The 13,467-nt window shown below is 45.9% G+C and overlaps 1 protein-coding gene across 4 annotated transcripts in view; it reads right to left on the reverse strand.

Moving 5' to 3' along the window:
• The window catches only part of LOC134508666 (phospholipid-transporting ATPase ID-like), a 91,159-nt gene that overhangs the window by 72,579 nt on the left and 5,113 nt on the right, over positions 1-13,467 (reverse strand). Inside the window, exons 1-2 of one of the 4 annotated variants that reach the window (XM_063320547.1) lie at positions 6,485-6,633; positions 5,984-6,127 (exon numbers count right to left, since the gene is read on the reverse strand). The exons of 1 other annotated variant lie outside the window; for it this stretch is intronic. The gene's annotated coding sequence lies outside the window, so the exon portion shown is untranslated. Of the gene's footprint in view, positions 1-5,983; positions 6,287-6,484; positions 6,634-13,467 lie in introns of those variants that run through there. 2 more of the 4 variants (XM_063320549.1, XM_063320546.1) reach the window with 2 other exon arrangements.

Raw genomic sequence — 13,467 nt, forward strand, 5'->3', positions numbered from 1 at the left:
ATAGCAAATACATCGTTATTTTGGAAACACGCAGACGCGAACACTGCCTATGCCACTGCCCAAATGCAAGCCTGACACAACATCACTGAACCATGCCCAGTGCAAGCCCGGGCTTCAAGTCTTTTCAGAAAATGAAGGTAAACATTAAGGAAAAGTCTACAATCATTGCATAGGTCAAACATTTCTGTGCAGATCCCTATTCCAGATGCTAAAGCAAAAGCTATATTTAGCAGCTGCCATTCAATGAGCCTGAGATAAGGCAAACAGCAGCAGGTAAGCTGCGGCCGGCCGGCCAACCAAGTGCTGCACACCCTGAGTGCATCGCAGCCCCGGACCTGCTCTCCCTGCCGCTCACCGCCGTGTCCAGGAGCCCCTCTGTGCCCACTCTGCCTGACGGACATCCCCCTTCTATTCACTCATCTACAGCTGGTAGTTTCTGCCCACCAGAACAAATGCTTTGGCAACACGTCTCCTCAAAGTTTCCTCTGTTCATGGAGCTAAACCGCTCAAAGTTACAATATTCAGTGTCACAACTTAAAGCTTTCTCAACCCTGCTGACCAGCCTTACTTTCCATCCCTAACTGACCTCAGCCTGTCATTTTCAACATCTTCCATGGTTTAGAATCGCTATTATGTCTTACAAAACCCTCCTGACTAGGACTGAGAGCTCCCCACAAGACGGTGGGAGGAGCAAGACACACTGCCCAAACACCCAGAGGGAAAGACCTCAGATTTCCTGGAGCACCAAGAGACACAGATCTGATCATCACTGTCCCCCGGCAGTGCAAGGATGCCAAAAGGCGGGCTGCTTGTAATCATCATAGGGCTATACTGCTGTACTCTGGATTTTGCTGTGTTTGCCAAATGTTTTAGAAAAATTGTGCGCAGCTACCAAACCTCTCCCAGCTGTGCACTCAATTAGCAAGGCGTGTAATTTCAGCAGAGGGGGAAAAAAGGATGTTTATATTTGTGGGGGAGCAGAGAAGAGAGGGTGGTTATAAGCCTTCTTTCAGCAGCAATAACACGAAACAAACAATAGAGTTAAGATCCGCGTCACACAAACAAAAACCTGAAACTTCCTTCAGCTCTGACACATGGCTTTTGTTAATTACTGTGATTCTTTAATCACTAGTTTCTGGTGTGACTGCAGTATGACAACAAGACTGCAACAATGCACTATTTTGGCATGGAGGGCGTCTTTAATTCCTTCAGCTTCTCAGTGCATTTGATTAGGATTGCATTTATTGAACGTCTTCACTCGGCAGCAAACGTAAGTCACGATCATGGCCAGCACAAATACCCTTCCAGCCTCACCATTCCATAAACCTTGTCTTTTAGGGCAGGCACAGGTGATAACTTTGCCATATCCATTTGTACCAATTATGTCTCTGGTATGTCATTTTGATCACACAGATTTAGCATAGCCTCTTACTTGGTTAAAGCCCAGGAGTCATAAATCCTTCCCAAGCTGACCTGACCCTTTATGCAAAATTCAGTTCCTTGCTTGCCCAAACCACAGTGTCGTTTGAGAATGTGTCAGTATTCAATGGGCACACACACAATGGCATTAAGGGCTTGACACACCCCTATTGCACTGAGGTGTACCCATTATTTTCATAATATTGCAAATATATCCCTTTGCTCCTTTGTTATTGACTCACACATCTAATCCTCATGCTCCTTTGCCTAGCAAGCCACTCTCACGCTGGCTGCAGCTTCTGTCTGCCCGGTCTGCTCACACCCCAACCTGTGCCAGTGCCTTCATATTTCCAGGAGTCTGTTTTCAGCCTGATAGTTCACTGACCATCGGCTGCAAGTGTAAAACAAACCTAAGCGAATGACGGTGGCGTTGTCCCTTTTGGTGGTGCTCCAGGTCCTGCTCCCATTTGTGTTGGTTATCAATGCTTCTACAGACAGATGGGGTCTCTTGGCTGACCTGAGCTCTGCCTGCCTTTCAGTCCCAGGTCTTTTTCTCGGGGTATTTTGGGCTCTCGTTCCTACCTGCAGGGTCCAACATCTTTGCACCTCTATCTATCAACAATTTCCCTCAGGATATTTTTCCCCACCCAGATTCCACTGGTGATCAAAATGCACATCCCTGTTCAGTTTTCTTGACTCTGTTTTGTTTTTTTCTTTACTTAATCTCTCTTTTTTCTTTTAAATGTGAGATTCAGTTTCTCTTCCAAAATCTCAACGATGGGTCTTCAGCCTCCTGTCACTCAAAGACACTGCTGCGGTTTCAATTTCTCTTCGCGCTTTCTGGAAAAAAATGACCTCTCACATGTTTCATTTTCATGTGGAATGAAGTGCTTTTCAGATTTTGGTAAGACACTTTCACAGCCTCTTATTCCTGAATTAATTGAAAACCCATAAAACACACAAAAACTTTCTATAGTCAGAAAAAAAAAGGCAACTTCCTGTTTGCCTTCAATTTCCCTGGCACAAGCTATTTTCAGAGGCAAAGTGAAGCACTGCTTCAATCTTCTCAAGTTGCCTTCCACAGTATATGTCAGCCCTTCTGGACTTTTTTTATGTTATTCCATTTTCCACTTGATTATTTTGTGGTTTTTTTTTCATTTCTGTTTACTCCAGGTACCCTGTGCTGTTCATTAATCAACAGGGGCTCACATATTTGAGTAACCATGCAGGTCCAACTGCTCTGCTTAACAGGACACGTGTTACTTCCCCATGTTTCCAAAGCCTATAGCAAAAATTATTTAAAGCTCAAATTCCCGGTTCCTCATTTATGGGAATTTGGCGTTATAAGCTATGAATAAGTTATCCCTTCTCGCTATAGAAAGGCTTTTTACCTACAATGCTCTGCAAACTGTCTCACTAGGGCTTACATTTCTCCAAAGACAATCCACCTGCTTTATGGCTACTGACAGTTTAATCATGGGCTCTGAGCACTTTAATATCCACAGCAAGAAACTATTTTGATGCGTCTTCAATAGGGAAGGGATGCTTTCTCGCCAACCACACTCAACCTTATTTAAGAGAGAGAAGAGCCAGATTTGGCTTGAGAACACAACTGCAAAGCTCCTCCTGCATGAGAGGCAGGTTGCAATGAGCTATGGCTCGTGGAATTTGCAAAGGGCTACAACCTAATCCAAAACCGTGGCTTGCTAAGGGCTGTGCTGCAAAACAGGAGGTGTAGGGAGGCACTTCCCACCAGCCCAGTGATGAGCAGCAACATGAGAAAAGACGTGGCACAACTCGGATGAACAGAGAAGAGATGCGGCAGATGGAAAACATGGCTAGTTTCTTGGCCCTGTTTCTCTGGATGTAGCTAGACAATACATCAGATCCAATGCTGAATACGGATTAGAAAATACTTGATGCTTCTGCTCCCATCATATTGTTCCCAGACTCTGTGAAGTGATCCATCTTAAATACAATCATTTTTGGAAGGGTTATTTTAATCCAGATCATGGGGTGCAGTTCAGTACAGAGAGAAATTCCTGCCCAGGCAGTGGTTGTAGCAGATCTGAGGGGGCAGCAAGTTGTGCCATAGTAGTAGAAGCATGTATCCAGAGTCCAGGAGAATTAGGCAGGAGAACATGATTTCTTCAGTCAGTTTTGCCACCAAACATAGTGTGGTATGTATACACTCTAAAAATGTAAATAGCCCTGTCCAGGTAAAAATTCAGAAAGCATACCATACCTCCACTCACCAGCTTTCCATGACAGGTCAGGTTTTGCATATGAGCAAGACTTAGAAGTTAACTTTTATTTTTTAATCTGTGTTCAGCTGATGGAACAACCACAAATACCCACAGGTCTTAGAAACCTTTTTTTTTTTTTTTTCCCCTTCTTTTTCAGGCTACAGCACTAAATATCCAACCAGTAGCTCAGTCTATGAGAAAGCAGATCGCAAGCGCTGGGCATCGTGACAGCCAAGGTTCAAGACTGCCTGTGCTGCCTAGTGCTCTCGGTGGAGTAATGCCGTTAAACACCATGAGACGAACCAAATCAAAGTCCCTAAATTTTGAATGCGTATCACTTTAAACTGGTTTTGGAGGCACAACTGGGAAAACATCAAGGGTTTAAAATACATTAGGTCCTCAGACTCCCTGTTTTCTCCATGCCTTAGTTGCATGCCTGACGGGGTGCACATGTATCGTGGTTTTAGTTGGGACAGAGTTAATTTTTTTACTCACTTCTGATATAGTGCTATATTTTGGATTTGGCATAAGAAATATTTTTGATAGCGCAATGGTGGTTTTGATTGTTGCTAAGCTCTCAAAGCCTTTTCTGCTCCTCACACCGCCCTGCCAGCAAGCAGGCCGGGGGGGCACAAGAAGCTGGGAAGGGACACAGCCAGGACAGCTGACCCCAACTGACCAAAGGGATATTCCATGCCATATGGTGTCATGCTCAGTGTATAAAGCTGGGGGAATAAGAAGGACAGGGGGGACATTTGGAGTGATGGTGTTTGTCTTCCCAAGTCACCGTTACAGGTGATGGAGCCCTGCTTTCCTGGAGATGGCTGGACACCTGCCTGCCGATGGGATGCAGGGAATTAATTCCTTGTTTCGTTTTGCTTGCGTGTGCTGCTTTTGCTTTACCTATTAAACCATCTTGAACGCAACCCACAAGTTTTTTCTCTCTTTTACTCTTCCGATTCTCTTCCCACCCCAACTGTGGGGAGCAACTGTGTGGTTCTAGCTGCCGGCTGGAGTTAAACCACGACAACATGCTCAGGCGCTAACGCAGGAGAGTCACGATCACTCCCAGGTATCGCAGAGAAGGACATCACAGTTGGTGCAATGTTTGCTAATGCTCCACGAAGAGCAATGTAAAGGCCTGGCACACCTGGCATGGGCTGACCTGGTAATGTGCCACACAAAGGCATATTTGCAAAGGACCCCCTTTAAACTTCTGATATATTAACTATTTCAGTCAAATTGCTCGCTTTTGGGTTCCAAAGAGTACGATTCATATGCTTTCCCCTACTGAAAGCAAACACAAAAATTGCAGCCATTAGAAATAATTAGCACTGATCATCTTTTAACACTGTACTACATTAGCATTTGTTTTTCTCCACCCCTCCTTACAACCTCTTCTGTTTGAACACCTCAAGAGCAAAACAAGGAGCAGCATGGGCTGTACTACTCCTTGCTTTGCAAGTGGGAAACTGAAAGCAAGCTGCAGGACGAACAGAGGAAACATGTTTTTAATCCCAGAAAAACACTCTTTTGGGGCTGAAATTGGATTTACCTGAATTCAACTTGGAATAAGTTTAAGAAGCTATAAATGGTCACTCTTGGCATCAGGGTTTACAAAAGGAGCGGTGACTCTGGTTTAAATCTACTAGCTCAAATGCAAGGAGTTTGAAAGTATCCCTGAAACCTTCCCAGCTTTTTAAACACCTGGATGAGGTGAGCTAGCCCTCCAGCTATTTTTTGCTGCTGTTCCAAGATATACACACACAGACCCATGAAACTGTGTGTTCCCACCCCCTACGCTCAAACGTGCCAATGCAATTAGCTATAATTGCTGGGAAACAGACTCAGCCTGTTATCTGCCACGTTTTAAAGCAGTGATCCAACATCCCCCATCTGTCTTCATTAAGGCACCCTTTAAACTGACACCAGAACAGCAGTCAGAAATTTGCATCCGGCTCCTTTGGGTGAGCGAGTGGCAACGCTCAAGTTACGGATCAACAGACGAGTTCCCGCAGGGGGACGCGGGCTCCGCGTCTGCTCCCTCCCGAGCACTGGGAACAATAGCAGCTACCCCGGGCGGCCGCGGCCCCGCCGCCGCTGGAAATCGTGCACAGCTCAGCTCACACTCCACACAGAAGTCTATCAGCTCACTCACCCAAAAAAAAAAAAAAACCACTCAACCCCGAAACGCTTTGATTAAGCTTCGCAAAACTCTCAGGTCTGGGGGAAAATAAAACAAAACAAAACGCAAGTTTTTCTGCCCCCAAAGGCTGAGAGAGAAAACAAACAAGCGGAAGGAAAGCAGTAAATCTTACCCTTGAAGGCTTGTAAAAGTCACAGCAACAAAGTTGCTGCCCTCCATAGCACTCCGGTACGCTCCTGTCTTCTCATTTACACGCAGCTTTATCCCCTCCCAAGACCAACAGCTTCACTCGCAGTCGCAGCGCCAGGACATTCGTCTAAGAAAGCAAAGCTTCTTTGCGCTATGGAACGGGCATCGCGTGCTTGTCTCCAAGACCCTTAAAATCCACTGGGGACCCGCTCTGCCACGCAATGTCCTTGTAACTAAACTTACTCCAAGTTCCCTGCTTCTTAGTTCAGTCACTGGGCTTGGCTCCTTGCCAAATTCTTCCCTTTTTTTTTTTTTTTTTTTTTTTTTAATTCTGTTTCCTGTAGATAGGGAGAGTGTAGTAGCTCCCTTAAAAATAAAAAGTTTCAGCCCAACAAGCTGCAAAAGAGCAAAGCAGAAAAGCAGAGCACCTAGGCTTGGGGCACCCCAATTAATTCCAGAGGCAACTGCTGCTCCCCTTACCTACCTCCTGCCAACGCGGAAGCTTTCAAAAGGAAACCAAGCAAGTAAAAGACTCCACCATATCAAATTCCTTTAAAAAAGGATGAACTTGGTAAGGGATCTATTTCCCAGCAGCAGCCCCTCACTCTGCGTCAGTAATACTGGAACCGGTCAGGACTCCTTAAACCCAGAGACACTGTCCTACAAGCTGATCCCAAGGCTCCACCTCACCCACTTTCCAATAGTTGCAAGTAGCAAAAAACTCTGCAGAGAAAAACCTCATCGAGCACAATTGCACAACCCAACCACAGAGCTTCCTCCAGCCTGCCAGAGGATCATTTCAGCGCCGAAACGTCAGGGCTTGCTCATCCCTGAGAGCATGACCTCCCCTTGGCCTCGGGGATGTGGATTAGGTATCAGGAGAAAATTTTTTCACTGTGTGGGTGGTGAGGCACTGGAACAGGTTGCCCAGAGAAGCTGTAGATGCCCCATCCCTGGAGGTGTTCAAGGCCAGGCTGGATGGGGCTTTGAGCAGCCTGGTCTAGTGGAAGGTGTCCCTGCCCAGGGCAGGGGGTTGGGAGCTAGGTGATCTTTAAGGTCCCTTCCAACCCAACACATTCTATGATTCCATGACACCTGCCTGGCCTTGCCTCCCTTGAGGGGCTCCTCCTCACCAAAACCACTCAGCACTCTCATGAGCCTCCTCACCTTCCCACTCTTTCTCCCACCATCAACGAACCAAACAGTCAGAATTGTGGGACCCTCCACAATACAGTACCCTCCTATATGCCAGTCCCCTGGCATTTCACCTACCAGCTACACTACAAGGTTCAAACTGGGCCAACTACAGCTTTAATTCACCTCCTTCTTCCCTATACCTGTGAACTGTAATTATTCTAAAATCACCATATTCTTTCCCTAAGCTGCATTGACAGTAATGCCTGCCAGGAACGTCCCAATTTATTGCAGACAGCAAGAGAAAGTTTAACATAAAGGATTTCTATATGTATTTATCTCTGTTTTTTCCTTCATCTTCTGTGTTTTCCCACTGGATTTACGTGAACACTGTTAGAATTAATTTCAAACCTACCCACAAACACTTGAACGCGTTGATCAGCTGATTAATTATAGTCACATGGGAGTGAAGGCTTTGCCAAAGAGTATTTTCTAGAAGGTGAAATTTTCTGAAGTCCTATTGTTGAGAGATACTAGTGATTTGGCTTAACTGAGTAAGTTTTAGGAATAAATTATTTAAGTTAAATAAGTTATTTGAGAATAAATGACTTAGAATTATAATATGGTGTGATTTATGCTGTTTGCCTAGCTTTACTTCGCATGAGCAGGCAGATTTGCTGAAGCCTTTAGGCTGCAATACAGTTAATTTTATTAGGAATTTTTGTAGCAGCTGGTACAGTGCTGTGTTTAGTCTTTTAGTATGAGGAAAATGTTGATAACACACTGACGTTTCGGTAGTGTTTCTCCCAAGCCCCCGGAACAAAATTCATGGGGGTCGCCCTCTGTGAAGGGACCCTGGTCTGAGCAGTGACAGACTTGGGTGGTGTGTGTGCCACTCCTTGGGTGGCGTGCAAATGCTTGGGCAGCGTCTTCTCCTTTAATACCTGTCAAGAAAAAAGCTACAGAGGACCTTGAATGCTGCAATGGCGGTACTCCCGCGGTCATGAAGGTTAAAGTGCAAAGTGGCAGTGAAGAGGATCCTATAGCACCATAAGGAAATTCTGAAGGAAGAACGAGAGGCTATGCCACTTTGCGGTGACTCCAGGGTTATTCTTCCAAGCCATACCTATTTGAGACAACATTTATGGAATTGGCTTCCTAATTCCAACACAAAGTATCCATCCACACAAACAGCCAACATGGGACATGGCATAGACGACTAATGTCGTCAAGACCCAGGTCATTTTCAGACGATTTTGAACTGAAAAACATCTAACTTGAGAGAATTTCTCCTGCATTAGCCATTTCCTATGTTCTCACCATGCACAACCCATCTCAACAGCAACAGCCACAGGTATCACACTTTTTCCCGTAACCAAAAGTACAAGGATCTGGATTAATTTCGATCCTTCTACGTATTTGGAGAACTCCTTGGTCTTGCTTCATTCTGGAGTTTTCCTCTTTCCTAGAACTTTCTTATGCTTTTTCCCCCCCTTTTTAACATGTTAGCTAATGATGATTCATTCCATACTACTCCCACTTTCTTTGCTGCTGTCTTTATACATCCTTGTTACTACCTGTTACCTGGCTCATTACCTCAGCCACAGTCATGTTTTCCTTCCTAGAGTTAGGTTCATCTTCTTTGACATGAGAGTGGACCCAACCATAAAAGCAGCCAGCCTTGGGGCTTATTTAGACTTTAGAATAGCTAAAAATTGAGTAAACTCAAACATGAGTTTGCTAATGATTTTTCTTGGCACTGAAATCCACCTCACGTACATTGGCAACGACTTTTTCCCTCAGCTATGCTTTCCCCATGGATTTCAGTGAACCTGCTCATGTAGGGAAGCTCAGCACATGTGGAAGCACTCAGAAGAGTGGGAGTGACTCAGTGTTGTGAACTCAGCTCTCTTGTCCTTGCCTTACACTTTGGTCCCTGGGTAGCATCTTCCCAATAATCACACCATTCGCATCCTCCTTTGCAAATTTCTGAACCCATCAGGGAGGGCTGCAGCCTGCAGTGTCAGTTGTCTAAATTTCAGTGCCTGCATGAGGGGTGTACATGTGTGCTGGGTGTCTGAGCTCCCACTGCAGCACCATGGTTTGGGCAGAGATTCAGCTGACCAGCTGCAGCAAGGCAGCAGTGTGTTTGCGGTGACCGATAGTTGTGGGAAGAAGAAGTTCTGTCTGTTGCCTTTCCAGTAAAAGAGCTGTTTCCTTGGCCAGGCAGCCACCTCCAAACCATGGTGCTTCGCCTTTCAAACCTCCACTTTCCCAAGTGCCCACTAGACACAGAAGGCTAGCTTAGAGTGGGATGGATTTAAATTCATGCCATTAAGACCTTATCCTAGGATTTCCAGTCATTCACCCTGTGCTGCATTGCAACTACGATTGAGATGCAAAACTGAAGACTTACTGACACTGATGTTTAACGGATGCCCTCATCCTACCCCTCAGACCAGATCAGCTTTCCCTCCAAACAGCAAAGCTGAGAGAGCAGAGGACCATCTCCAGAGCACACAGGACCCAAATATGCCTGGTGACCTAGTAAGGCTTTGAATGGCTTAATATGCCCCCAAGTAACTGGAAGAATAACTAGAGGATAGGAGAGAAAGAGAAGAGAAACACACCCTGGAGCATCCCACAGTGTAGACTTAAACTAAATGCCAGTCCCTGCAAGAAGCCCTCCCTATGTCAATGCTATTTTTAAAATTACTGTCAACCAAGATGCTTTCCCAACTATCCTATATAGTTCGAAAGAAGGACTGATGATATTTGCTTTCCCTTACTGTCTTGTGACTGCAGTCTGCAGCTCCTGAACTGCAAGGTTTGAAGTTCTGCCACGGCCGGTACCTCTCACTGCAGAGAATTCGCTGTGGCCGATCGAGCCAAGCTGGGCTCCCTGCACCCAGAACCCGTGCAATGTCCAGGGATCATTTTCACACAAACAACCAAAGCTCCAGCTCCCAAACCAACACAAGCACACTGCTCATACTAACCATGGGAGTCACAACTCCAGAAAAGTCTTTCTACATGGAGCTGAGGGGTTTCATCACAACCCCCCAAGGGTCAGCCTTAGATGACCGAATCTCCTCCCACAGCCTATGCTTTCCTCATCCCAGCTTTTCTCCCCTTTGCTGACTAGTCCTGGCCAGCAAGGAGCGCCTTGTGTAGAGGAAGGATAAGGACTGTACTTCACTTTGGGGACCACTGACACATCTGTCGTTATGAGCACCTGCAATGGCTACAAGAGGTCAGATGGGCATCTAGTCCCAACTGCCTTTGCTATAAGAGACTTTCTGCATCCTCTTGCTGTCAAAAGTCAGTGTAGGATGTGTAAGAAATACAGGACTGAAAGGAACAAATTGGGACATTAATGCCCACCCCCTGAATATCAGACAGCTGTTTAAAAAATACAGCGTAAGAGGAACATCCGATTTGCAAATTGCCGTCGTCCAGAAAACACCAGCACAATCATAAAATCAATAACGAAGGACCAGAGGTCCCAAAATATACTGTATCACAGGTGAGGAAGGTTGAAGTGTACTGGCAGCTTCCTTGATCCCTGCAGAGGATGGGGCAGCTGAAACTGTCCAATTGGCAGCAGAAAGCTCACCACGACACTGCAGAGGAAGGGAAAAAGAAACCCTACATGTCCCTGTTATCATGACCAGACTGTGGGAGGAGAATGAAATGTAGGCAGGAAGGCAATGTCACTAAGTCACCAGTTGCTCTAGGGCTGTCCTTGCCTGATGGGAGCTACTCAGCCAAATTCATTTAACTGCTCCTCTAAGGAACTGATAAGCTGGTAGAAATCCAAAGTAACTCAATTTGAGCGGATGCTCTGGATTCCTACCCCTGTGCATCCTTCTCCCAGGGTATGATCTGAATTGAAGTGTGCAGCTTCTGCACTGCAGGTCCGTACAGAAATACTCCCATACCTCACCCGTTACTCCAGCAGTGGAAGCCGACACGGTGCTGTAAGGTACATACCAAATGGAAATGGTCAGAAAATAGTTTCAGTGGGTGTGCGCAGAATAACGTGACTCATACTGATCAGGATCCGGTGGAGTGCCACTTACCTGCAGCAGGGAAGGAGGAGTGCATGGCTAGAAATTCCCTTTCTCCATCAGAGCCCCTTGCACAGTACTCCAGGCCCTTACCAAACAATGATCAGATGGGTAAAATCGTAAAAAATCCACAAAGGCACAGCCTCTTGCCTTTGAAAAGAAAGAAGCAACTTGCTCCGGTGACTACTGATCTCATCTTCCTGGCACCAACACCTGCAAATGTGGTAACTCCTGACATTTTAAAACAGAAATTAAAATAGTCTCTCTAAATTGTTCCCATTGCAGCCCATAGGAGACGGAGCAGAGTCGAAAACCTTTTGGTCAAAGAGCTTTCAGCTGGATTCAGTTTCCCAGATTACACTGCAGGGGAGATAAAGCTGAACTCAATTCTGCAGGGAACACGGCCCAAGGGCATCTCTCTTCTCTGAGGTTGTTCCCACCAGAATTGGGATCTTGTGTTTGCGACTCCCTTCTGGCCAAAAATTTCATTGCTCTGGTAGGGAAGGGACTGTTGCAAGGGAGGAAGTCTCCCGGGGACCTGAAATGTTTGCTGTGATCCCATGAGAAATTAGGTGACTTGATGGACACAGAATTCAGTGGGAGCTGATGGAGATCCACCTATCTCAGAGTTACGTTCTTGGGCTATAAATCTGTGTCTCTTCATTTACCTATGACACCGCACGTGCCCGGCTGCAGGGGGAAAGCACAGGGATTAATCAGCCGCTACAGCAAACCCCAGATGTGTCCACACTGCTTTTAGCACAGATTTCCTAATCATCATCGGTGAACAAAGTGGAATCTCGGGGGGATGCTTGTGAGGGCTCGTTAAAAGCTAATCATGCCTACGTGAACAGAAAAATCAATAGCTGAGGGCAAAGCAACAGCCGAGCTTGTTAGAGCCTCCGACTAAAGTGCCCTTTGTAACACAGGTATTACACAAGACCTCCTGCTGTTATTTGCAAGGCAGTAGCTGCCACAAACACATATGCTGTATCTGGTGACACTTCAAACACTGTCACATGCACACTCCTCAGATACACATCAAAAAAACCCAGCTCATACCACTGAGGAATTAGGATACCCCCCAGTGGGACCCCGTGATTGAACACACAGAGGAAATCCAACCCATGTCAAGCCAACAAAAAGCCTCAGGTTTTACAGAGTCTTCCCACGAGCTCTGCGTATGGGAAAAATGGGCTGCACTCGTGGGAGAAACAGCACTTTTGGCTCGGTATAACATCACCCGAAGGGCTGTATAATGGATAGACAATCTTTAATCCCCTGAAGCCTCCCAGAGATGCTCTAGTCCTGACGGTGCTTAGCCTGTGTACTCTCTCTGTAAGCTCCACTGCCATGGGAGAGCAAGCACTGGTGCCTAACAGAGCTCAGCAGGCAAAGGAGAATGGGGCTGCAGTGGATCTGCCTTCAGTTTTCCAGGTAAATCACTAAGGAGCAGTGTCCACCACGCCAGAGAGGCAGTTTCATACTGCAGCAATTCAGCCCAGTCCCGTATGGCCAATTCCAGAGTTTTCTGCACTAAGCATGTGTGGAAACAGTGGGAGACCCCTGGATCTTCAGGAAGCTGTTTGTTTCTGCATTCCCTAGAGCATCACCCAAGAGATCTGGGATTTATTTCTTTAAGCTGCTCATGGTTTGCAGTATGTATTGCCCTGACAGTCAATTATCCTTCACATGAAAAACCCAGTGGCATTCTGAGAGGATTCCTTTAAATATCATGTCACATCCATTATGCTCATGAACACTTTAGCCATAATTCCAAATTAAATACAACACGTGCTTGTATATCTGTACTGTCTCTTTTCCCAGTTACATCTACCCCTCCAGGAAAAATATGGAGGCAGCCTCCTGCCTTCCATGAAATTCTCACTAGTATCAATGATCTTTTGTAAATTTAATAGTAGTATTTTCTGCATTAAGTCCTTATTATATTATTATAGCTTTTGCTGGCTAGATGGTGATGAGTCGGCCCACTTCAGAGAAGCCAGGGGGAGCTCAGGGGTGACCAACTGATGTTTGATTTAGGGATGTGCAGCAGCACCCGCATTCCGTAGGGTCATGGTCCCAAAAGGGGACAGGAGCATGTAAGGGTATATTATTCTAGCGCTGATCACTGGGACTGTGTGAACTGACCTTGTCATAACTAAAGTTCTGTGAGCTATGAGAAGAATAAGGAAGCCTCTGCCTGATGGCAAAGTAACGTGGTTGGGATAGAGTCAGAAAAAAAAAATAGCCATCTTTTATA

This window comes from Chroicocephalus ridibundus, chromosome Z, assembly GCF_963924245.1.
Source record: "Chroicocephalus ridibundus chromosome Z, bChrRid1.1, whole genome shotgun sequence".
Classification (NCBI taxonomy): domain Eukaryota; kingdom Metazoa; phylum Chordata; class Aves; order Charadriiformes; family Laridae; genus Chroicocephalus; species Chroicocephalus ridibundus.